The sequence below is a fragment of the Chiloscyllium plagiosum genome, unplaced genomic scaffold (genome assembly GCF_037043375.1).
Source record: "Chiloscyllium plagiosum isolate Xiang-an unplaced genomic scaffold, Cpla_swu_hap1 HiC_scaffold_10, whole genome shotgun sequence".
NCBI classification, from domain to species: domain Eukaryota; kingdom Metazoa; phylum Chordata; class Chondrichthyes; order Orectolobiformes; family Hemiscylliidae; genus Chiloscyllium; species Chiloscyllium plagiosum.
Window position 1 is genome coordinate 72,212,921 of NW_028270148.1, and position 27,366 is coordinate 72,240,286.

General features: G+C 40.8%; 1 protein-coding gene across 1 annotated transcript in view; it reads left to right on the forward strand.

Moving 5' to 3' along the window:
- The first annotated feature begins 2,609 nt into the window (after nucleotides 1-2,609).
- The window catches only part of ipcef1 (interaction protein for cytohesin exchange factors 1), a 103,747-nt gene continuing 78,990 nt past the window's right edge, over nucleotides 2,610-27,366 (forward strand). Inside the window, exon 1 of the mRNA XM_087991447.1 lies at nucleotides 2,610-2,644. The gene's annotated coding sequence lies outside the window, so the exon portion shown is untranslated. The remainder of the gene's footprint in view (nucleotides 2,645-27,366) is intronic.

Here is a 27,366-nt window from a genome sequence, read left to right on the forward strand (position 1 = left end):
ACTGACCTTTCCTTTCAGTTTCCATCCCTGTCATCAACCAACCAGGCCATATCCTCTACCTATGTTCACCTATCCCCACTTCACCACTCCTCCCCTCCCCACCAAAAACCCTCTCCCAACCACCCCCCTTTATCTGCAGTGCCACTTAGCCCCATCCCCAGTCCTGAAGAAGGGTTACAACCGAACATTGACTTCTCCACCTCCTGATACTGCCTGGCTTGCTATGTTCTTCCAGCTTGCGAAGATCAGACTGAGAGCTGACTTTATTCACTATGTTAAAAATCACACAACTCCAGGTTATAGTCCAACAGGTTTATTCGGAAGCACTAGCTTTCGTAGCGTTGCTCCTTCATCAGGTAGTTGTGGAGTATAACATCGTAAGACACAGAATTTAAAGCCGTTGCTATAAATTTTGTGCCTTACAATCTTTTACTCCACAACCACCTGATGAAGAAGCAACGCTCCGAAAGCTAGTGCTTCCAATTAAATGTGTTGGACTATAACCTGGTGTGTGATTTTTAACTTTGTACACCCCAGTCCAACATCAGCATCTCCAAATCTTAGTTCACTATGGTGGGCTATTGTCCAATGGGTTTATTTGAAAGCATAAGCTTTTGGAGCCCTCACTGTTTCCTCAGGCAGCTAGTGAGAGAAAATACATCGGACACAGAATTTATAAGTAAAAGATCAAAGGGTCAAACAATTTATGCGAATATATTGATAAAAACCCTAGATAGCTATTAAGTCTGATCAGTAAGACTGGAGGTGCAGGTTTCGAGTGATTAATATGTAAATCCCAGAATTTATTTCAAGTTATTGCCTTAAGCTAATTTCAGGCTTTTCAGTATAAAGATGACACCTCAGGTCAAAGAATGCATTTTAGGTGTGAGGCCTTGTTTCAAATCTGTTTTTATCTCATCCTGGAGTCAGATTGGTTTTATTTCCAAAGTAGGAATTTATAAAATACCACATTGACTGACTGTCTACAGATCGTATGCTTTTTGAACAAAATAGAATGTATGAGGGTGGGAGGGAGAGAGTGAGAGAGAGAGAGAGAAAGAGAGAGTGAGCGTGTGTGTGAGAGAGAGAGAGAGAGAGAGAGGGAGAGAGTGTGGGTGTGTACGCACTCTTGAGAGAGAGTGTGCATGTGTGCTTGAGAGAGAGTGTGTCAGCATGACGGAGTATATCTGTGTGAGAACGTGCATGTGAGTGTGTGCGAACGTATGTGTGCTTGAGAGAGAGGGTACACAAGTGTGAGGGAATTTTTGCCTGTGAGAGAAATGAGTGTGAGTGTGTGTGAGTGTTTGTGTGAGAGTGTGTGCGTATGTGTCCGTGTGTTTGAGTGCGTGTGTGAGAATGTATAGTGTGGTGGGGTTACCTGTAGTGTGACATAAACCCAATTCCCGGTTGAGGCCGTCCTCATGCGTACCGAACCTATCGGCATTGTTGCATGTCCCAAATTTCACCTTGGAGGACATTTACCCGAAGATGCGAGGCTGAATGTCCTTGACCACTGAAGTGACTGACTGTAGACAGTCAATCAATGTGACATTTTGTTAATTCCTACTTTGGAAATAAAACCAATCTGACTCCAAGCTGAAAGAAATTCTGGGATTTACATATCAATCAATCCAAACCTACACCTCAATTCCAATTGATTAAAGACTTAACAGCTGTCTAGGTTTGTTCACTACATTTACATAAGTCGCATAGACCCTTTGATCTTTTATTTATAAATTCTGAGCATGATGTATTCTCTCACACTAGTTGCCTGAGGAAGGAGCAGGTCTCTGAAAGCTTGTGCTTTCAAATAAACCTTTTGGACTATAATCCAGTGTCGTCCACCCCAGTCCAAAACTGGCACCGCCACATCTTGATTCACTATGTCAGGGATCTGCAACCTGTCCCTCTGAAGCTGCATATGACTCACATTAGTGACTTATGTAACCACTGACCTTGATCAATCAATGCCATTTTGATAAGTCAATAACTTGTTTGAAATGTTTTAAAGTTTTATTAACATCATACTAGTGAGATAGTATTGGTCAAACAACAAAACTGTTAAAATATTGTCAAAATGTGTTAGTCCTTTTCTTATTACTATTAGTGTTTAAGTAACAGCATTGAGTTTTGAAGATATAGTATTTTTGCCATGTGGCTACTCTTGTTATTGAGGTTGCCAAACTCTGCAACATGTGGCTGTCAAACTCCGGTTTAGTTCACACCAGACCTGAACGCCACACTGATGTGAACTAGGTGGTTGTTAGAATTTCCTTCTGTGCTTAATCACACTTACTCAGTTTAAGTTAAAGATATGATTCGTTACCTGAACAACTTTGCAACATCTGTAGGTTGTAAGAGGACTGCATAAACATGCACATCTTCCACACTTAAACTATTCATCTGAAATGACACCATTGCAGATCAGATTGTTCTGGGTGATTTAAAGGGTATACGGTAGAGAATATGAGCAGCAGCTTTTGAAAAGTCTTTCAGCCACAGTCTGTGAGGTGATGATATTGTATGCTCTCTTCCGCTTGAGTTATTTGTAGCACTGACCAGTTTGAGTCAAACTTCCTGTGTTTTCTGACATGCTGCCATTAACCAATGCAGTACAGAGAGTGCCAGTAGCTTGGGTGCCTTGGTATGTAATTTCTATTCTTACCTTCCATGCTTTTTAAAAAATTTTCATGTGTTTGTTGCACTTAATTACAAATATTTGAGAAGACTGTTTTGTGTCAATACATTTCGTTGCTCCTCGGTATAAAAGAGAATTGTCTAATAAAGGCTGTTTTCTCAGAAACTTCAAAGAAATTATTTTTGTACAGATCTCTAAGCAATGGATCATAATGTTTTGCACTAAAGGAAAGTTAAATTTACATCTGGGTGAATTGACAGTTAATGACTGTGTTTAGAAACTGTTAGAAAAATGTAAATACTTTAATTCATGACTTTATGTAAAATAAATTCTCTTTTCAATTGTTTAATATTATGCCCTACCAAGTTAAAAATCACTTGGTAGTCCAGATTATAGTCCAACAGCACTGCTCCTTCATCAGGTGGATTGTGGAGTATAAGATCGTAAGACACAGAATTTATAGCAAAAGTTTACAGTGTGATGTAACTGAAATTATATATTGAAAAAGACCGGGATTGTTTGTTAAGTCTCTTGTCTTTTAGAATGAACATGTTGGTTTCGGTTCTTTCATATTTAAATCGCGGAATATTTAAAAATTACATTCTCAAGTGAACTTTAACAACTGGTGTCATGTCAGCCCAGAAAATGCATTGAAGGTGTGAGCTGCCCTGTGTAAGACTGTCTGTGCCACAATGGTCAGACTGATTTGAATCTAAAAAACAGATTTACAGAATCTCACATGGATTCATGCAGTTTTTGAGAAAAGTAAAATGTAATTCTGCGAGTACAAATTCACCCCACAAACCTATATGTGTATGTGCGCTTGTGGGTGTGTTTGTATGGTTGGAGGGGAGGCAGGGGTTATGAGTGTCTGTGAGAGAGTGTGTGTATGTTTATGAATGTGAGTGTAAAGGGTATAAATCTGTGAGATGGTGCATGCACAATTTTGTAAATCCGTTTTTTAGATTAGAATCAGTCTGACCATTGTGGCACAGACAGCCTCACACAGGGCAGCTCAATCTTCAATGCATTCTCTGGGCTGACATGACACCAATTGTTAAAGTTCACTTGAGAATGTAACTTTTAAATGTTCTGCAATTTAAATATGAAAGAACTGAAACCGACATCTTCATTCTAAAAGATGAGACTTAACAAACAATCCAGGTCTTTTTCAATATATAATTTCAGTTACATCACACTGTAAACTTTTGCTATAAATTCTGTGTCTTACAATGTTAAAAATCACACAACACCAAGTTATAGTCCAACAGGTTGAATTGAAAACACACTAGCATTATCACCTGATGAAGGAGCGTCGCTCCGAAAGTTAGTGCGCTTCCAATTAAACCTGTTGGACTATAACCTGGTGTCGTGTGATTTTTAACTTTGTACACCCCAGTCCAACACCGGCATCTCTAAATCCTCAGGCAGTGCATTCCAATTTCTAATCATCCTCTGCATAAAAAAAAGGTTTTGTGATTTACACATGAAAGAAGTGAAACTAACAGATGAAAGGCTTAACAGGCAATCAATTTTTCAGTGTATAATTTCAGTTACATCCACTGTAAATTTTTGCTATAAATTCTGTGTTAGGATTGAACCCTCCATTATCACCTGATGAAGGAGCGTTGCTCTGAAAGCTAGTGTGCTTCCAATTAAACCTGTTGGACTATACGTGTGATTTTTAACTTTGTACACCCCAGTCCAACACCAGCATCTCCAAATCGTGTCTTACAATCTTATACTTCACAACCACCTGATGAAGGAGCAGCAATCTGAAAGCTAGTGCTTCCAAATAAACCTGTTGTACTATAACCTGTTGTGTGATTTTTAACTTTGTATATCCCAGTCCAACACCGGCATCTCCAAATCATGCCCTATAAATATCTATTTCATTTCTCTTTTAACTGTCGATGATTTTGTGATGGTTATATTGGAATTGAGTGGTATTGTGATGTGGCTGGACTCCATGTGTTGAGTCAAAACCGACTCTATCGGGGGCTTCACATCCATGATTCTTTGTGCCAGTACTTGCTAACCTCACCAAAGCAGGGAGCTTAACCAGTTATTACTAAGAAGTCATAAACATAGTGACACATGCGAGGAAGGTTACAGCAGAGGTTCTTTGAGGATATCTAGAAAGGGGCCATGCAGCACATTCTGGATTCTGTCAATCAACAGAGCTCGTTTCTCAATCTTTCACTTTTTATTTGCCACTCAATTATTTCTGTTGCCTTATAACAAAAAAAACAAGTTTTCTTCTATGACAGCCTCATTTTCCTTTGGATGTTTAGTAATTTTCAGAAGTTGGTTTGAACATTTTGCTGTTTTCAAAAGGTCTTCCACAGATAAGGGTTTGAATAAATTGTGCTTTGATTTCTGTAGAGACAAGTTTTAAAAAGAAATAACAGCTTCCAGTTAATAGCTGAAAGAACAACAGGCCAAGATGTCATATTTTAAGAGTTGCTTCATCAAGTGACTAAAAAACATTATTAACTAAACACTATCTTTGTTGGCAACTTATACTTCAACCCTCAGAACAGAAAGCCAACTTTCTCATTCTTAGTCCCGGTGAAAAAACACCTTTATAGACTTATAGAGTCATAAAGAAGTACAGCACGGAAACAGATCCTTCGGTCTGACCCATCCATGCCGACCAGATATCCCAACCGAATTTAGTCCCACCTGCCAGCACCCAGCCCATATCCCTCCAAACCTTTCCTATTCATATACCCATCCAGATGCCTTTTAAATGTTGCAGTAGTACTAGCCTCTACCACTTCCTCAGGCAGCTCATTCCATAACGTACCACCCCCTGCATGAAAGTGTTGCCCGTACGGTCTCTTTTATATCTTTCCCCTCTCACCCTAAACCTATGCGCTTTAGTTCTGGACTCTCTGACCCCAGGGAAAAGACTTAGTCTATTTATCCTATCCATGCTCCTTATGATTTTGTAAACCACTATAAGGTCACCCCTCAGCCTCTGACGTTCCAGGGAAAACAGCTCCAGCCTGTCTCGCCTCTCCCTATAGCTCAAATCCTCTAACCCTGCAACATCCTTGTAAATCTTTTCTGAACCCTTTCAAGTTTCACAACATCTTTCCGACTTAATACAGTCCTTTAAATAGGCAATTTTGTTTTTACCAAAGTGATTCTTAGCTCTCAAGGATTTATTCCTGTTATTTTCTCAGCTTAGTAACTTGCAATCTTAGAACAGTTTTTCACAGTAAAGTTTTAATTTCCCAAACATTCTCTCTCGAGCTGAAGAAAGATAACACTTCTTAGGACTTCCTTCCTAGCTGCATTATGGATCTGCCTACCCACGTGGATTACAGCAGTTCAAGAAGACAACTCACCACCATCTTCTTAACAGCAACTAAGGATAGATAATAAATGTTGGCCTAACCAATGATGTCCACATCCCATGAGTAAATAAAGAGTCCAAGTCTTTCTGCGTTTCTGTGTGCAAACAATAGAAACTTTCTTAGCCTCTAACTTCTCCTTCTCTTCCGGACACAAACAATCACTGTCTGCAATATTCAGTGATATTTTAGGAAATCTGCAATCCAATTTAGAACATAGAACATAGAACAATACAGCAGAACAGGCCCTTCGGCCCTCAATGTTGTGTGGACCTGTGAACTATTCTCAGTTCATCCCCCTACACTATCCCATCATCATCTATGTGCTATCCAAGGATTGTTTAAATCTCCCTAATGTGGCTGAGTTAACTACGTTGGCAGGTAGGGCATTCCACGCCCTTACCATTCTCTGAGTAAAGAACCTGCCTCTGACATCTGTCTTAAACCTATCACTCCTCAATTTGTAGTTATGCCCCCTCGTACAAGCTGACGTCATCATCCTCGGAAAAAGAGTTTCACTGTCGACCCTATGTAATCATCTGATCATCTTGTATGTCTCTATCAAATCCCCTCTTAGCCTTCTTCTTTCCAATGAGAACAGACCCAAGTCTCTTAGCCTTTCCTCGTAAGAGCTTCCCTCTAGACCAAGCAACTCCTGGTAAATCTCCTCTGCACCTTTTCCAATGCTTCGACATCCTTCCCGAAATATGGCGACCAGAACTGTACACAATATTCCAACTGCGACCGCACTAGTGTTTTGTATAGTTGCAGAATGATATTGCAGCTCCAGAACTCAATCCCTCTACCAATGAAACCTAACACACCGTATGCCTTCTTAACAGCACTATCCACCTGGATGGCAACTTTCGGGGATCTATGTACATGGACTCCAAGATCCCTCTGCACATCCACACTCCTAAGAATCTTTCCATTGACCCAGTAGTCTGCCTTCCCGTTATTGTTCCCAAAGTGAATTACCTCATATTTAGCTGAATTGAACTCCATTTGCCACTCCTCAGCCCAATTCTGCAGTTTATCCAAGTCCGCCTACAACCTGTAACATTCTTCCAAATTGTCCACTACTCCACCGACTTCAGTGTCATCCAAACTGTCCACTACTCCACCGACTACAGTATCATCCAAACTGACACTCCATTGACTTTAGTGTCATTTTTACAATGACTGCCTCTGCACCCTTCCCTACCACAATGTTAATCACATGAGCCATTTATCTAGATAGGAACACTCACTAGGTATCTTTGAGAGTCCAATTTTCTTTGATCATGAAAATAAATGGACAATTAAAAGCAGAATTATTTACAGCCTGACATTGTCACTACTTTTCTAAGGTTTTGGAAATTTACATTCTACAATGTTAACACACAGTCTGCTGCCATTCTTTTTATATCCAGAAAAACCCTTACACACAACTTAATGTTTTTTCCCCATTGTCAAATCATCCTTTTTTTTAATCAATTAACCACAATCGGGAAATCACCCGTTTTTTCCCAACTGAATAATTTATATACAAAACCTGTTAAAATCAATGTAGATAACCAAAGGTGAGAGAGAAGGGGTGGCGGCTAATTTAAAATGGAATTGGATGGGCAGAAAGAGCAGTCTGCCTACTGTGGTGTCCAGCTCTCTCTACAGGCATCAAAAGCATTGGTGAACACTAAGTGCTCCCTCTCCAAGGATACCCAGGCATGAATATCCCCACAGAGAAAGAGAGGCTGTTATGATTGCCTCCAAGTTTAAATTCCCTGTACCTTTTTTCCATAAAACAAACTGAACCCGTCTTTGATCTAACAATCTAACCACCCACACTTACTAATAGACAGATAGCAGAACTGGTCACATGACTGCCTTCATTATACCTTAAATTGAAAGACGTGGTCCCAAACCTTAACAAACATCTAAACCTAGTAATTGAGACTGTTGTTTTTCACTAAGGAGTTAATGATGAAATTAATTTGCATTGTCATGAATATGGGGAAGTGGAAAATAAATATCGAAATAAAATGTTGTTGAAGCAAGTATTACATTGCTTCAACATTACATTAGTTGAGTTAGTTGCTATTATATTTTTTTAAGGAGAATTGCAAACTCTAATTAGAGAAATTCCCAGCAATTTGACCAAGTGACATCTACAAAGGTTGTTGCATTTGTATTGGAAAGATGGGATACATTGAATGTTCATGTTAGTAGCCATTATATGAGTGTTTCTCCAAACCAAGGAGTCAGCTGTGAGCAAGACATCTGGGTGAGCAGAGAACAGGGAGAAATTCACAAAGGACAACAAACATGGCAGGTATTCATTTCGCCAGTAACTAATAAAACTAATAATACTATCGCTAATTGTATGACTGTCAGCTTAGAAATGACATGAATGAAATCACTCTAACAATGTTGGTTCTGAACCAACATGTGTCATGACTTAAGTGCACAACACCAGGGTATAGTCCAACAGGTTTATTTGGAAGCACTAGCTTTCGGAGCACTGCTCTTTCATCCGGTAGCTGTGGAGCAGTACATAAGACACAGAATTTATAGCAAAAGATTACAGTGCCACACAACTGAAATGATATATTGCATGACACTGTAATCTTTTGCTATAAATTCTGTGTCTTATCATCCTGCTTCACAGCTACCGGATGAAGGAGCAACGCTGTACTAAAATGTACAAAATCCCAATTAGATCATGAAAATAAACAATTTCCTTATCAGCCTGACATTCAGAAGAAAAGAAATCTACACTGAGTTTTGTCATGAGCAGAAAATAACTTCATTGTAATCACATTTAGCTTACAAAAGTCAGAGAAAAGAAAGCATTTCTCATCCACTGCTAGGCATTTTAAGCTATACTCCTTTTAAAAATATTCATTATTAATTAAGACATATAAAAGACACATTGCTTGCCCAAAACTAGGAAAATATTGACAGGAAAAACAAAGTTTGAAAGATTAAATGTCCAGTGCACAAGGTAGAAAATTATTCTCACAGTCAATTTATACTTGGGACACACATGTTAAAATTTATCAGCACAAGATGTCTGGAACCAAATCAAGTGACTGCACAAAGGTCAGTAAGGTCCTTCTTTATGGCACAACTCACAGGCAATTGTCCCAAACTCAGCTCAGCAATAATAATTCTAAGCCATTCCCTGGATGCTGGACAACAGAGGAGCATTTTTTATCGAGTGGTACAAACTTCTGTGCAAGAAGGGCTATTATCCTCTCCCCAACTTCAACCCTACTGATGACTGTACCTGTATTGACTCTAACCTGAACCTACATTCTCCTGGACTCTTTAAATATTTAAGTCAATCCTGTTTTGATGGTCTTTTCTGCAACTAATTAGCCACTTCTGGTGAAGCATCCCGTGAATTAACAGTGGTCAATGCAAAAATCATTCTTTTTCTTTCCATAAGAATATGTAACAAAGAACCGCGGATGCTGGGTAGCAAAAACAAAACAGAAATTGTTGCAGAAACTCAGCAGGCCTGGCATTATCTGTGAAGAAAAAGTGTAGTGAATGTTTCAGGTCCAATGACCCTCCTTCAGTAGCTAGTTCTTTCTTCTGTCTTGGTTATCCAATGAAAGTCCACATTCTATGTTTTCTTGTTCCCCATCTGCTATAAATTGGGAGTAACTTTCACCAATTGCAAAGTAAGTTGTCAATTTATCCATTTACTGGGTGCACCTCACTGTGTCAAATCCATTTAAGACTTCTTTGAGGAGGTGACCAAGCATGTGGATGAGGGTAGAGCAGTGGATGTGGTATACATGGATTTTAGTAAGGCATTTGATAAGGTTCCCCATGGTAGGCTTATGCGGAAAGTCAGGAGGCATGGGATAGAGGAAAATTTGGCCAATTGGATAGAAAACTGGCTAACCGGTCGAAGTCAGAGAGTGGTGGTAGATGGTAAATATTCAGCCTGGAGCCCAGTTACAAGTGGAGTTCCACAGGGATCAGTTCTGGGTCCTCTGCTGTTTGTAATTTTTATTAATGACTTGGATGAGGGAGTCGAAGGGTGGGTCAGTAAATTTGCAGATGATACGAAGATTGGTGGAGTTGTGGATAGTGAGGAGGGCTGTTGTTGGCTGCAAAGGGACTTAGACATGATGCAGAGCTGGGCTGAGGAGTGGCAGATGGAGTTCAACCCTGCCAAGTGTGAGGTTGTCCATTTTGGAAAGACAAATAAGAATACGGAATACAGGGTTAACGGTAGGGTTCTTAGTGAGGTGGAGGAACAGAGGGATCTTGGGGTCTATGTTCATAGATCTTTGAAAGTTGCCACTCAGGTGGATAGAGCTTGTAAGAAGGCCTATGGTGTATTAGCATTCATTAGCAGAGGGATTGAATTCAAGAGTCGTGAAGTGATGTTACAGCTGTACAGGACTTTGGTTAGGCCACATTTGGAGTACTGTGTGCAGTTCTGGTTGCCTCACTTTAGGAAAGATGTGGAAGCTTTGGAGAGGGTGCAGAGAAGATTTACCAGAATGTTGCCTGGAATGGAGAATAGGTCGTACAAGGATAGGTTGGGAGTGCTAGGCCTTTTCTCGTTGGAACGGCGAAGGATGAGGGGTGACTTGATAGAGGTTTATAAGATGATCAGAGGAATAGATAGAGTAGACAGTCAGAAACTTTTTCCCCGGGTACAACAGAGTGTTACAAGGGGACATAAATTTAAGGTGAAGGGTGGAAGGTATAGGGGAGATGTCAGGGGTGGGTTCTTTACCCAGAGAGTGGTGGGGGCATGTAATGCGCTACCTGTGGGAGTGGTAGAGTCAGAATCTTTCGTGACCTTTAAGCGGCAATTGGATAGGTACATGGATGGGTGCTTAAGCTAGGACAAATGTTCGGCACAACATCGTGGGCCGAAGGGCCTGTTCTGTGCTGTATTGTTCTATGTTCTATGTTCTCTGTTGAACCAAGCTCTGTGGGAAATTCTGGTCTCTATGTCTTTCTTATTTCTAAGTCTGTATATATGCACTAAGGTTTGACTCTCAAGACCTCTTCCCCACCTATCCAAGAACTAATCCCTCAAGCCTCTCATCCCTTTCTACACATGAAAGAACACTCTCCTGCTCTCCGTCAACTCTGGGCAGCTGCAGATCATTACTTCTGTTCTGACCTTCTCAGTTTCTGGTAACTCATTCCTTCCCACACTCTGAAAGACCCAGTTCACCATTCTCCAGTTACTGTTCACTGCTCTCCAACCTGTTATTTGATGTTGATTCTGTCCTGTCAAATATTCCACATACCCTCAGACTTCTCACTTTTGTCTGTGAGTCAGTCCCACTTCCAACAGTCCTTAATCAAGGAGATTAATTTTAGAAACTGTAACAAAGAGCTAGTACAAGCAGAATAGCAGGATGGCCTCTTGGAGTTACATTTCTGTCACTCTCTATAGCTCATGGAAATCAAGAAGTGGTTTTGGCAGGGCTCAGCAATAATCTCATTTTATTTTGGTGATATTTAAACCTTTGTTTCGATTGGGACTGTGTAGGTAATTTCTCATATCAGTTGTGGTTAAATATTTGTCTGAAGGAATTTGGCTTTTTTTTTTCTTTGCAGGCACATAAGCTTCAAGTCACAAAAAGAACCAATAGCTGTTACTCAGCCTTGGTCTATACCTATCTGTGAAGCTACTGCATGATATATTACTGTGTTGTTGAAACCAAATTTAAATGAACTGAAAAACAATTACTCGTGGTTGGCATATTCCATTTTTAGATATTGTATGCATCCAATTTTAGAATAATTGTAACCAAATGGATGTTTGTGTTTGGTTAGATTTTTTTCAAATGATGTGCAAAAGGAGTTTTTATGGGCCACAATACATGAATCACTTGTTGCTTTTATCGTTGAATTTGATTCTGGGAGCCTGATGTCTGGGAGTCAGCTCACTGTCTGTGCTGTTGGGTCAGTCTTCCGTCTCCTGGTGACAGATTCACACTGCCCAATCGTCTGCTGCTTGGGGAAACCAGATTTAACCACTTAGATGCTGGCAGCCAATTTATAACCGTTAAGCTCAAGAATCTGAAGTGAAAACCAGCATAAACATAATTATAAACTAACCAAAATCACACAACTACACATTCGAAGAGGGTTGCTGTTCCAGCAGTTTAACTGCATGATTTCCCAGCCTCAACAACCCTGAACAGTGAAACAACATTTATCCTTTGCCAGTACTTTTACAGTTATTGAAGGGAGAGGGCTAAATGGAAGTGGAAAGTAAACTTCAATTTTCCCCTTGTCTTGTGACGTTCCTCCTGGATTTCTTACTTTATTGAGTAAGTTAATTGATAATTCTTCAAAACTCTAAATCTTGGAAAGTTGACAACTCCATATTCAGGAGAGATGCTAAAGTGCCTGTTTTGAAAAGGTTCACTGGCTCAGTTTAGTCATTATGGAAGGAAGGTTTGATGGAGGCTCAGTTCCAGTATAGAATTTTATGAAAGTTAATGAAATAACTCCACAGAAGGCAGTGGAGGGTCTTTGACACTGATCCAGCTCCCTCAGAGCCAGCTCTTAGAATGAACACAGATGTCTGACACTACTTTTAAAATTTTATTTATTAACCAGTACAAATTACAAACAGTTAACGATGAACAGCAGTTTACAAGAAACAGCAATTTGCAGGGGAGAGGGGCAGCAAAGCCAGACCCCTAAACCCCACTGTTCAACTAGGGGAAAAGAGGATGAACCTCAAATCCCGCATTATCATATCTAAAAGGAAATAGTAGACGCAATTATATACAAACAGTCCGATAAACCAAACAATAAACAGTACATACATCATAGACACCCCTGGAAACCCAGCAAACCACCTGTCCCTCCCACCTTTTGGCCACTTAAAGACAGCACGCCCCTATACCCCTTCCGGCCTTCGGTCTGCCCTGACACACCTTCAGGCCACCTCTCAGCCCGTCCTGCTCCCCACCCCTCACCGGGACCTCAGGGTGACAGCTTTCAGGACGACGTATTAACCTCCTCGCTCACAGTGTGGCCTGTCCGATGCAGGGAAACACAAGACAGTGCAGTTGATAGACCCAACAAACAACAAGGCAGAGTCAATTACCAACAAAGAGTCCCTTCTGGTACACAGAGTCCACTATAATAAACAGTTCTCTTCAAAATGTAGAGTCCATTCTCAGGAACAAGACCACTCCAGTATGCAGAATGCATTGTCAGAGATAGACTCCACAACCAAAGGCAGAGTCCACTCCGAGATGCAGAGTCCACTCTTGAAGGCAGCAAATGTACACGACACAGTGCACACACAGATGATCAGTCTCCATAGAGGCCTGATCTGTCCACAGAGAACCAGGCCCATTCATAGGAATACAATTCATTGTAAAAAGTGCAGTTAACTCACAGGAGATGGTCCACTCCAACAGGCAGCAAATGCTCACCTCCCAGCACAGACAGGTGTTAGGTCTCCATAGAGTCCTGGTCAAGCCACAAAGAACCAGGCCTACCCACAGGAATACAATTCATTGCAAAAGGTGCAGTTAACTCACAGGAGATGGTCCACTCCAACAGGCAGGGTCCACTCCAGGATACAGCAAATGCTCACCTGCCAGCACACACACAGATGTTCAGTTTTTACAGATGCCTGGCCTACCCACGGAGGAACCGTTCAGCTGGAAAGGTGCATTATTTCACAGAGGCTCAGTCTAAACACTAAAAGTAAAGCGAAAACACATGCAAAAAAGAAAGAAACCAAAGTGCAAGAGCTAAGCCCTGTTACAAAATCCACATAGTCCTCTTCTCAAAGTAAAAGAGAAAATAGTAATACACAGGCCGTAACCAGCCAGTGAAACAACAGTTCCCTAATGAGAACTGAAGTATACCTGAAACACATTGACTGCGTAGATCAGGCATTTTAGAAATCAGTACTCAATAAAAAAGGAATATCAGTTAACTCACTGGCTGTGCAGATCAGCCAGTTCAGGAATCAGGCTCCCCCCCCCCAAAAAAGAAACCAACAGCAGCAGTACATACTGGCTGTGTGGTCAGTCATCTCAGACTCAGTGCCCTAACACAAATGGAGAGTCTTTGACACCGATCCAGCTCCCCAGAGCCAGCTCTCAGAATGAACAGGGATGTCTGACACTACTATGCCTATCTGTTAGCCAAGGCTCCCTGATTGGACCAGATTAACAGCCACTATCAGGGAACTCAAGTTCTAAGAGGTCTACCTGGCTGACCTCGTGTCAATCACTGCACTTGATCTGGTGGAATTCAAGTGATTAGCATCCTTTCATTTAAAAAAACACATTTTCCATGCATTCTGTCATTTTAATGTCCTTTTATTTTTCACCATCATGACTTCTGTATGTTTTCGGGTCATTAGTAATAGGAGTGTTGTCCTGAAGAGCGTAGTCCTCAGGAAGCTGAACTGGAGGAAGCCATTGAATCAGTAACAGTCTAGGTTAAGGTCTTTCTTCTCTACTGATCTTTAAGCCTTGCACTGGTCATAAAGCTGTACAGCATGGAAACAGACCCTTCGGTCCAACTCATCCCTGCTGACCACATATCATAAAAATAATCTAGTCCCATTTGCCAACATTTGGCCCACATATCTCCAAACCTTTCCTATTCATATACCCATCCTGATGTATTTTAAATGTTGTAATTGTACCAGCCTCCACTACTTCCTCTGACAGCTCATTCCATAACTCACCACCCTCTGCACGAAAATATCACCCCTTAGGTCCCTTTTAAACCTTTCCTCTCTCACCTTCAGCCTATACCCTTTAGTTTTGGACTCCCCAACCCAGAGAAAGGACCTATCCGTGCCCCTCAGGATTTTATAATCCTCTATAAGGTCACCTCTCAGCCTCTGATGATCCACAGAAAATAGCTCCAGCCTATTCAGCCTCTCCCTAAAGTTTGAATTCTTGTAAATCTTTTCTGAACTCTTTCATGTTTCACAACATCTTTCCATAGCAGGGAGCTGCAGAACTGCACTCAGTATTCCAAAAGTAACCTAACCAATGTCCTGTACAGCCGCAATATGGTCTCCCAACTCCTGTACTTAATGAGCTGACCAATGAAGTCAAGCATACCAAATGCTTTCTTCACTATCCTGTCTTCTTGGGACTCAAATTTCAAGATGGGGTCATTGCCTCTGAATGAGTGCCCTCTGCAATACCAGGACTAAGTTTCCTATGGTTTGCTTCCCGGAAAAAAGTCATTCCTGATTGAAAAATACAGGGAATTTGGGTAGAGATCTTTTGCATATTCTATTGCCTTAGGCCTGTACCATAGAGGCAAACTCAATCTTGCAGCTATTTTTAATGGTAGGGGTTGACAAAGTTGGGTGCTGTGCATGAATCACTTGCAATCAGCAAATGTCATAGGAATGAGATTTTGAGTTTGGAGATTTCTGAACGTGGTCAGAAGATCCAAGGTATGCATCCAGTTCTGTAGCTCTTGCTATGTTTCCAACCCATCATTAAACTTGCAATGGGAGTGTGAAGCTGTTGTTTCCAATAATGAGATTGCAGTGTAATATCTAATATCTGAACCTGTTGGCTCTTGCTGTCTAAATGTTTCAACAAGTTCACCGATATCAAGATCAGTCGGAGTCCACTGAATAATCTGTAGGAATCCAGGATAAATCCATGTTAAATGCAATATTCAACATCATTTTTTCCTTTGATCATAGGATAAGGATATCACAGATATAACCAACATTTTGTTCCCCACCCCGAATTGCCCTTGAGAAAGTAGATGTGAACTATCATAAATTACTGGAATCCATCTGGTGCAAGCATGCTAAAATGCTTTTCGGAAGGGAGTTCCAGGTTTTGACACAGCAACAGAGAAAGAGGAACAAGTAAATTTGAAGTCAGAATGGTTAGTGACATGGGAAGGAAATTATATGTGGTTATGAAGACTTTGCAAATAGTAGATCTTGATTTTCAGTGCACTACCCCAGTGAGGCAGAACAGTGTATACTTCCATGTTGTTCCACATCGTAAGGCTGCTTCCAATGCACCTCACAACTTCAATATCCGTGCAAACCTGGAGAATGTAATGAGCCTTCACTGTATCCTCACAATTCCTACCCACCCTTACTGATGACACAACTAGCACTATGGGTTGCGATGTACAGATCTATTCCCTCCACTTGGCTCCACACATATGGTAAATTGACCTGATTTGACTATTAATTGTGTTGAAACAGTTTGAGAATCCCAGACAGGGGACAGATCTTTCCCGTCTGCTGTCTAAAATGTATAACAGATTTCTCCCATAAGGTGTGTGCATGGTGCCAACCAATTGGACATTCAAGGCCCAGGTTCTTCCTTTACACTTGACCATTATCCCCAAAAACATAACAAAACACCTTGAGTTCAATCCTGAACTTATAGGTGTGTTTTTAGATATCTAAAAGGTAAATAGAGGCAAGAGTGGAAATTGGACTGCAGGAAAATGAGGCTGGAGAAATAGTAATGAGGAACAAAGAACAGGCAGAGGAACTGAATAGGTACTTTACATCAGTTTTCACAGTGGAAGACACTAGCAGCATTCCAGAACTTCAAACAATTCAGGTGCAGAGGCGAGTATAGTGGCTAACACTAAGGAGAAGGTCCTGGGACAGCTGAAAGGTCTGAAGGTGAATAAATTATGCAGACCAAATGGATAACACCCCAGAATTCTGAATGAGATTGCTGAGGAAATTGTGGGGGTGTTGATGGTGATCTTTCAGGAATCACTGGAATCAGGGAGGCTGATGTAACACTAATGTTTAAGAAGGGAGGAAGGCAGAAGACAGGAAACTATAGGCTGGTTAGTCTGACTTTAGTTATTGGTAGGATTTTCAAGTCCATTTTTAAGGATGAGATGGAGGAGTACTTGGAAGTGCTTGGTGAAATAGGGTTGAATCAGCATGTCTTTATCAAGAGGAGGATATGCTTAACAAAACTGTTAGAATTCTTTGGGAGGCAATGAGCAAGTTAGACAAAGGAGAGCCAGTGGATATGAGCTATTCAGATATCCAGTAGGCCTTTGACAAGATACTGCCCAGGAGGTAAGAAATAAGATAAGAGCTGTTCATGGCAAGGTACTGACATGATAGAGAATTGGCCAACTGGCAGAGTGAGGATAAAGGGATTTTTTTCAAGAATGGCAGCTGGTAACTAGTAGAGGTCCGCAGGGGATAGTGTTGGGACTACAATAATTCGCACTTTATGTTAATGATCCGGATGAAGGAACTGAGGGCATTATTGCTAGGTTTGCAGATGACACATAGGGGCAGGTAGTGTTGAGAAAGCAGGAAGGTTCCAGAAGGACTTTGACAGCCTAGGAGTGAGCAAAGAAATGGCAAATGAAAAACAATATGGGAAAGTGTAAGATTATGCACTTCAGCAGGAAGAATAGAGGCAAAGATTATTTTCTAAAATAGGGAGAAATTTTGGAAATCTGAAGCACCAAGGGACTTAAGGATCCTTGTTTGGAATTCTCTTAAGTTTAATGTGTAGGTCCAGTTGGCAGTTAGAAAGGCAAATACAATGTTAAAATTCATTTCAAGAGCACTACAATACAAGAGAGGGGATATACTGCTGAGGCTGTTTAAGGCTTTGGTCTGACTACATTTGGAATATTGTGAGCAGCTTTTGGGCCCCATGTCTAAGGAAGAATGTGCTGCCATTGGAGGGAGTCCAAAGGAATTGCATAAGAATGATCCCAGGAATGAAGGGCTTGTCATTTAAGGAGCTGTTGAGAAGTTTGGGTCCGTACTTGATGGAGTTTAAAAAGATGAGGGGGATCTCTTTGTAATTTATAAAATACTGAGAGGCCTGAGAGATGGTAGAATGTTGTGGAGGTAAAGTCATTCAGTGTCTGATAAAGATAGATGGATTCTTGATTAGTAAGGGAATCAAAGGTTATGGGGAGAAGGCAGAAGAATAGGGTTAAAAAACATATCAGACATGATCTAATGGTGCAGAGTATTCGATGGGTCGAATGGCCTAATTCTGCTCCAGTATTTTATAGTCTTATGGTTTTAGTGGTTGCCGTGGTGCTCTTTGAAAATGTCATTGCAATCAGATATGATGGACATGGTTTAGTGAATGGGAAATCATGCTTGATTAGCTTATTAGAGCTCTTTGAAAAAGTAACAAGCAACATAGATAAAGGGGAAGTTGTGCATGTGATGTTCTTAGATTTGCAAAGGCATTTGATAACGTGCCACATCAAAAGTTGCTAAAATACGAGGTCATGATGTAGTGCGTAACATTTTGTGCTTGGGTAAACAATTGGTTAGCCAACAGGAAACCAATAGAATAAATTACACATTTTCAGGTCGACCAGGTGGAATGTGCAGCTTAGAATTTATATAAATGACCTAGGTGGAGTGGCTGAGTGTAGGGTTGCTAAGTTTTCTGAAGTCACAGAGATAGGTACAAAAGTGAGATGGATAGAAAAAGTTTGCAAAATAATATAAATAGTTAAGTGAGAGGACAAAAATTTGGCAGATGAAATTTAATGTGGGAAAATGTGAATGTGTCACTTTGGCAGGAAGAATAGAAATGCAGCATGTTGTAGAACTGCAGAGAGATTACAAAACTCTGAGGTATAATGGAATCTGAGTATCCTGGTATCTGAAAAGGTATAACATACGGGTACAACACATAATTAGGAAGGGAAATAGGATGTTGTCTATTGTAAGGGGAGTAGAACTTAATTAATGGGATCAAAAACTGAAAAAGCTCTCGATGCTGTGAATCAGAAACAAAAACAAAAATCTGAAGAAGGGTCTCTTGACCTGAAACGTTAACTCTGATTTATCTCCTTAATTAATGGATGTTTTGCTAAGTTCTGCTGGACATTGATATGACCACATTGAGAGTTTTGGTGTATTAATTTCACAAAGGACACAACTGCATTAGAGGCAGTCCAGAGATAGTTTATTCAACTAAGAGGGGAATATTGTATGAGGAAAGTTTGGACATGGTTAGGTTTTATCTTTTCAAGGTTAGCAGAATTAGAAGCGATCTTAGTAAAACATATAAGATTCTGAGGAGGCTTAATAGAACAAACACTGAAAGAATGTTTCTCCCCATAGGAGAGACTAGGGTTAAGGGATGTAGATGTCTCCCATTTAAGACAGAGATAAGGAAAAATGTTTTGTCTCAGAGCGTAAGTCTGCAGAATTCTCATCCCCAAAGAGTGATAGAAGCATGGTCATTGAATATTTTAAGGTGGCAATAAATGGATTTCTAACTAACAAAGGGACCAAAAGTTATAAGGTTAGCTAGGAATATCTTTTTTTATTAATTTAAGGGATTTGAGCATTGCTGATTAGGCCAGTAGTTATTGCTCAACCCTAATTGCTTTGAGAAGGTGATGGTGAGCCATTTTCTTGAATCACTGTAGCCTATGTGGTGTCAGTACAACCAGGGTCCTGAGTCCTGTATGGAAGGGTGGTCCAGCATTCTGATCTATCCACAACAAAGGAATATTAGTTTAATTGCACGTCAGAATAATATGTAACTCGAAGGGAAATTTCAATGATTGTGGTCCCTTTTATCAGCTCCCCTTGCCCGAGGTGGTAGAGATCACTGGTTCAGAAAGTTCTGTGAATGGAACCTTGTTGAGTTGCTGTAATGTATTTCCAGATTGCATAAATGTGGGAGGAGTGAAAGTTAAAACTGTTCATTGGAATGTCAGTCAAGTGGACTGCTTTGTCTTGCATGGTGTTGAGTTATTTGACTGTTGTTAGAGTTGCATCAGACCAGGTAAGTGGCAAGTGTTCCATCACAGTCCTGACTTATAGATGGTGGACAGGTTTCAAGAGTCTGGAGGTGAATTACATGTCAGAGAATTCCCAGTCCAACTGACTTTTGTATCCAAGGTTATTAAATCTGAATGGTCTGGTACAGTTTCTGATCAGTAGTAACCTCCAGGATATTGATGATGGAGGATTCAATGATGGCAATGCTGTTGAAGGTCAAGTGCGATGTCTAGACCTTCTCTTGTTGGAAATGGTTATTTTCTTGCAATTGTGTGTCATGACTGTTACTTGCCACTTATCAGCCCTAGCCTGAATATTTCCAGGTCTTGCTACATTTGTACATGCACTGCTTAAGTATGTAGGGAAATGATACTCAACATTGTGTAAAGGACACTACCCTAGGGAATCCCTGTAGAGATGCCCTGGGACTGAGATAATTGACCTGCAATTGTGGACTCTTAATTCTGGACGACACAAATTTCAGTTTAAAGAGAAACAAACCTTCATTTCTGGATAGCCGGCAAGAGATTCTGAGTGACACCAAAGGAGTCTCATAGCCATCTTGTAGTGGCACCCTTGATGAATCTCTGAGCATTACATACAAGCAGTACACTTTATATTTCACTTGGGTGTGACAGATATAAATTTCTTAGTATCACATGGTTAATTGCTATTACATTATTAAAACAGAAATTTCTCAACTTTACAATGACTAGAGATTGCTATCTTTTTGTTACAAATACTGAATTGTTCACATGAGCCAGTTATTGTATTATTCACATAATCTTGTGTTAATAGGTAAGGAAGTAACTAATAGGATTCTGAATTGTTATCATTGTTGGTATTCACATATTCTTTTTTGACAGGTAAGGAAGCATGTTGATAGGAAAGGAGGCAGTCAATAAGGTCTATAGTTATAGAGTCATAGAGTCATAGAGATGTACAGCATGGAAACAGACCCTTTGATCCAACCCGTCCATGCCGACCAAATATCCCACCCAATCTAGTCCCACCTGCCAGCACCCGGCCCTCCAAACGCTTCCTATTCATATACCCATCCAAATGCCTCTTAAATGTTGCAATTGTACCAGCCTCCACCACTGGCAGCTCATTCCATACACGTACCACCCTCTGCATGAAAAGGTTGCCCCTCTAACCCTAAACCTATGCCCTCTGGTTCTGGACTCCCTGACCCCAGGGAAAAGACTTTGCCTACTTACCCTATCCAGGCCCCTCATAATTTTGTAAACCTCTATAAGGTCACTCAGCCTCCAACACTCCAGGGAAAACATCCCCAGCCTGTTCAGCCTCTCCCTATACCTCAAATCCTCCAACCCTGGCAACATCCTTGTAGATCTTTTCTGAACCGTTTCAAGTTTCTCAATATCTTTCCGATAGGAAGGAGACCAGAATTGCATGCAATATTCCAACAGTGGCCTAACCAATGTCCTGTACAGCCACAACATGACCTCCCAATTCCTGTACTCACTACTCTGACCAATAAAGGGAATCGTACCAAATGCCTTCTTCACTATCCTATCTACCTGTGACTCCACTTTCAAGGAGCTATGAATCTGCACTCCAAAGTCTCTTTGTTCAGACAGTCTTATCCAAGGAAACAATTAGCTTTGCCTGAGGGCTGGGAGTAAAACACATGTATGGCTCCAGACAAATCCTACAATTCTGAGATGCGAGAACACCAACTGTGATTTCCAGTCTCAGCCTACTAAAGGACAGGTAAACAGTCAACCATCATAGTAAGCCACTATAATAGGGAGTTTTAACTGCTGAATTCCCAATCCAGAGGAACCTTGATTATCCTAACGAGATGGGTGGGCACTATTTCGTTTGGATAATTTATTATTTGGTGAATTGATTCACCGAATTTCCTCTGGGGTTTGGAGTTTTCTGTTACGTCTGCTCCCTGTCCAAGAGACTAGGCTGCAGCATATCGTGCGCAAGCCCCTGCCCAGAGGTTTAACAGTTCAGAGCAGAAATCTTAAAACCTAATGGGCAATGTGAAAAATAATTTTCAAGGTTATTATCTTAAGAATATCTTAAGGTGGCTGGAAGGCAAAGGAATTAAAATTATGGTTGTAGTAAGACACTGGTTAAATCTCACTGGAGCATTGCATGTGGTTCTGGGCAATGATACTCAAGATATCAGCCTTGGAGAGAGTGTAACACATATTCATTTGAATGATACCTGGGCTTAAAGGGTTTACTTATGACCACAGATTATTTAGACTAGCCCTACATTCCATTTAGTATAGAAAATGAAGAGGCGTTGCAGTCTGAAGCTAAATGGCCTTAATGGAACCCAAACTGAGAATTGTTATCACGATGTGGAGGTGCCAATGTTGGACAGTGGTGAACAAAGTCAGAAGTCACATGACAGCAGGTTATAGGCCAACAGGTTTATTTGAAATCACAAGCTTTTGGAGTACTGCTCCTTTGTCACGTGAAGGAGCAGCACTTGGAAAGCTTGTGATTTCAAATAAAACTGTTTGACTATAACCTGGTGTTGTGTGACTTCTGAGAATTGTTGAACAGCTACTAAATGAGTGAATACCATTTGGTAGTACTGTCCATGGCACCTTGTTGATGATTGGACTGATGTGGCTCTAAATTGGATTTGATTTATCATGCTTTTTGTGCAGTGGGCAAAGCTGGGAAAATGTCCCCTTTTTTAGGTAGAACCCAAAGTTGTGCTATATTGGAACAGTCAAGCTATAGGCATGGCTAGTTCTGGAGGTCATGTTTGCTACACTGTAGCTGGAATGTTTACAATGCCTAAAGGCTTTCGTGTGCCCTTTTTATATCAGAAAGCTGTGAGGGATTAGCAACTTAGCAACAATACTTGAAAAATATTGCTTCAGCTTTGGTTTTGCACTACCATAATATCCTCTGCCGCCAATGAAGAAGTGGTTGGTTATGCACACTCCTCATCTTGATACTGATATAATATTGATGTAGATGGTTTTGCTAGCACTGTTGAATGAACTTTAAACTAGTTTGACAGGGGGATGAGAATGTAAGGGGAGGCTCTGAGCTGGGGAGAGTGGGTGAAGGCTTAAGGAAAAAGAGAATCAAGATAGTAAATGAAAAGTAAGAAGCAGCTGAGCAGTGCAGCACTAAGGTGAGTGGAAACCAGATAGAGACAGAAAAAGAGAAAGTACTTAAAAACAAAGGTTATTTTGGAAGATTCTAAAAGAAGGTACAAAAATTAGCATTCGGGCCACTTTACCTGAATGCCCGTAGCATTTGAAACAAGCTAATTGAGTTGACAGCACAAATCATCACAAATGGTTATGATTTAGTGGCCATTACAGAGACAAGGTTGCAAGGTGGTCATGTTTGGGAGTTAAATATCCCAGGGTTATGAGACTGTTTGGAAGGACAGACAAGAAGGAAAGGGATGTGGTGTAGCTCCCATATTTAAGGATGATATCAGGATGGTAGCGAGAGATGATATAGATTTCATGAAGAAAAAGATTGAATCAATGTAGTTGGAAATTAGAAATAGGAAGGATAAAAAGAAATCGCTGACAGATGTGGTCTATAGGCCAAGCAATAATAACATAACAGTGGGGCAGGCAATAAACAAAGAAATAACTGATGTATGTAAAAATGGTATAGCAATTGTCAAAGGGGATTTTAACATAACTATTGATTGATCAAACCAAGTTGGTCAAAGCAGCCTTGAGGAGCAGTTCATAAAATGTATCCACAATAGTTCCTCAAACAGTATATAATGAAACCCATGAGGGTGCAAGCTATTCTAGATCTAGTCTTGTGTAGTGAGACAAGAATAATTGATGACCTCATAGTTAGGGATCTTCTCAGAATAAGCGATCCGTATGGTTGAATTTAAAATATAAATGCAGTGTGAGAAGATAAAATCCAATACCAGTGTCTTGTGCTTAAATAAAGGAGACTACAATGGGATGAGGGGGGAGTTGGCTAAGGTAGACTGGGAACAAATACAATATGGTGGGACAATTGAGGAACAGTGCAGGACTTTCAAAGTGAGTTCTCACAGTACTCACCAACGAAAAGGAAGAACTGAAGTAAAAGGGATACTCAGCCATCGATAACTAAGGGAATAAAGGAGGAAATCAAATTGAAAACTAATGCATACAAAGTGGCAAAGATTAGTGGGAAACTAGAGGACTTGGAAAATCTTTAAAGGCAAACAGAAAGCCACAAAAAAGGTATAAAGAAAGGTAAGTAAGATTATGAGAATAAACTGGCTCAGAATATAAAAATAGATACGAAAAGTGCAGCAGGTCAGGCAGCATCCAGGGAACAGGAGAATCGACGTTTTGGGCATTAGCCCTTCTTCCTGAAGAAGGGCTTATGCCCGAAACGTCGATTCTCCTGTTCCCTGGATGCTGCCTGACCTGCTGCGCTTTTCCAGCAACACATTTTCAGCTCTGATCTCCAGCATCTGCAGACGTCACTTTCTCCTATAAAAATAGATAGCAAACTGTTCACAGATACAAAATGAAAAAGAGTGGCTAATGTAAACATTGGTCCTTTAGAGAATGAGAAGGGGGATTTAATAATAGGAAATGGCCGAGGCGTTGAATAAGTTTTTTGTATCAGTCTTTTTGTGGAAGACAAAAATAACATGCCAATAACTGATGACAAGGAAGCTATGGCAGATGAGGACCTAGAAACAATCATTATCACTGAAGAGGTAGTGTTGGGTAAGCTAATGGGGCTAATATTAGACAAACCTTGTGGCCCTGATGGAATGCATTGCAGTGAACTAAAAGCAAAAAGTGGGAGAAATAGCCAATATGCTCGTGGTAATTTGTCAAAATTGGCTGGATTCTGGTCCGGTTCCAGCAAATTGGAAAACAGCAAATGTGCCACCAAAGTTTTAAAAAGGGGAGAGCCATAAGGTGGTAATTATAGGTCACTTAGCTTAATTTCTGTAGTGGAGAAATGCTTGAATCTATCATTAAGGAAGAAATGGCAAGATATTTGCATAGAAATTGTCCAATTGGGCAGATGCAACATGGGTTCATAAAAGACAGGTCATGTTTAACTAACTTACTGGAATTATTTGAGGACATTAAAAGTGGAGTGGGCAACAGAGAACTGGTGGTTGTGGCAAATTTGGATTTACAAAAGGCATTGAACAAGATGCCGCACAAAAGGCTGCTGCATAAAGTAAAAGTACACAGCATTATGGGTAATGTATTAGCATAGATTGGTTATGAGTTATCAGAAAGCAAAGAATAGGGATAAATGGGTGTTTTTCTGGTTGGTTAACAGTGACTAGTGGTGTGTGTCAGGGAACAGAGTTGGGACTGCAATTGTTTACAATCTACATAGATGATTTGGAGGTGGGGACCAAGTGTAAAGCAAAGTGTGCAGAGGAATGTACAGGGCAACCTCAATTATCCGAATGACACAGGATTTGTTTGGATAATCAAATGTTTGGATAATCAGTTTACCACAGCATCGGGACCTTGAGATCTTGTTAGGATAATCTGAAATTTAGATATTCATGTTCAGATAACCAAGGTTGTACTGTAGTTCGATTAAGTGGGTGAGCAAGAGTGTGGCAGATGGAATACAATGTTGATAAAAGTGAAGTCATCCATTTTGGAAGGAATAACAGCAAAATGCACTATTACTAAAATGGTGAAAAATTGCAGTGTGCTGCTGTGCAGAGGGACCTGTGCATGAATCACAAAAAGTGGGTTTGCAACTGCAACAGGTAATTAAGAAGGCAAATGGAATAGTGTTTTTCATTGCTAGAGGCATGGAGTTTAAAAACAGGGAGGTTGTGCTACAGCTGTGTAGAGATCTGCTGAGGCCACATCTGGAATGCTGTGTGCAGTTTTTGTCTCCTTACTTGAGAAAGGATGTACTGGCATTGGAGGTGGTGCAGAGGAGGTTCACTAGATTGAGCTGTAGTGAAGAGGATTGGCTTCCAGGAAGAGAATGAGTATACTGGGACTATAGTCATTGGAATTTAGAAGAATGTGGGGTGATCTTATACAAACATACAAAATTATGAAGGGAATACATGAGATAGAAGCAGGAAGGGTGATTTCCACTGGTGGAAACTAGAACTAGGGGGTATGGTCTCAAAATAAGGGGAAGCAAATTCAGAACTGAGTTGAGGAGGAGCTTTTTCTCCCAAAGGGTTGTAAATCTGTCAAATTTCCTGCCCAGTGTAGCAATTGAGGTTTCCTCATTGACCATTTGTATGGCAAAGATAAATATATTTTGAACAGTAAAGGAATTATCAGTTATGGTAAGCGGGTGGCTAAGTGGAGGTGAGTCCATGAAAGATCATCTTATTGAATGGTGGAGCAGGCTTGAAGGGCCAGATGGCCTACTCTTGCTCTTATTTCTTATGTTCTTATTATTCACTGCAATTCACAACTGGATATGACAAAATTTCAGAGATACGGTCTGATCCATTATTATCATGGAATAACTTAGCTCTGTTTGTGGGAATGCTGCTTTCATTGTGTAAGATGTATTTACCTTCACGGGGTGGGGGGGAGGGGGGGGGGGTGGTGTGGAGGAGGAGGAGGAGGGACATCTTCAGTTTTGACTATTGCTAATCCTGCTATGCTTTCCTATATTCCTCACTGAACCAGCATCAGTCCTCTGGTTTAATGCCAACTTATAGTGGAGTTTACTGGGTTGCTGGGCCATCAAGTTACAAATTGTGGTGAAATGTCAGTTTCTGGAACAAAGAATACAAGACAAGGCTAGAATATTTAATGAATACAGTAGTTTAGAATCTATTAAAAAAGTGAAAAATATTAGACAAAGCAGTGGTGGTGGAGGAAACAGGTGATATATAAATTGTTAGGTAGGATTTACGAGAAAGATGGCTCTTCCTGGAGATGATTAGTTGCCTACTGTGAATGGCTTGAAATCCAGGTTGCTAAGGGTAGTAGGGCTGAAAATTGTAGGAATATCATTAGAACATTCTAAGAGCTTAAGACATATGAAGACTGAACATAACTAGGGGTGGCACAGTGGCTCAGTGGTTAGCACTGCTGGCTCACAGCAGCAGGGTCCCAGGTTCAATTCCAGCCTTGGATGACTGTCTGTGTGGAGATTGCACATCCTCCCTGTGTCTGTGTGGATTTCCACCAGGTGCTCCAGTTTCCTCTCACAGTTCAAAGATGTGCAGGCCAGGTGAATTGGCCATGCTAAATTGCCCAATGTTAGGTGCATTACTCAGAGGGAAATGGGTCTGGGTGGGTTGCTCTTCGGAGGGTCGGTGTGGACTTGTTGGGCCGAAGGGAATCTAACCTAATAACATTAGTGCAAACTATTAATGTTTCTTAACTGTAAGCATTTGTTGGTGGAGCAGTGTAGGGCGGCACGGTGGCACAGTGGTTAGCACTGCTGCCTCACAGCGCCTGTAGACCCGGGTTCAATTCCCGCCTCAGGCGACTGACTGTGTGGAGTTTGCACGTTCTCCCCGTGTCTGCGTGGGTTTCCTCCGGGTGCTCCGGTTTCCTCCCACAGTCCAAAAGATGTGCAGGGTCAGGTGAATTGGCCATGCTAAATTGCCCGTAGTGTTAGGTAAGGGGTAAATGTAGGGGTATGGGTGGGTTTCGCTT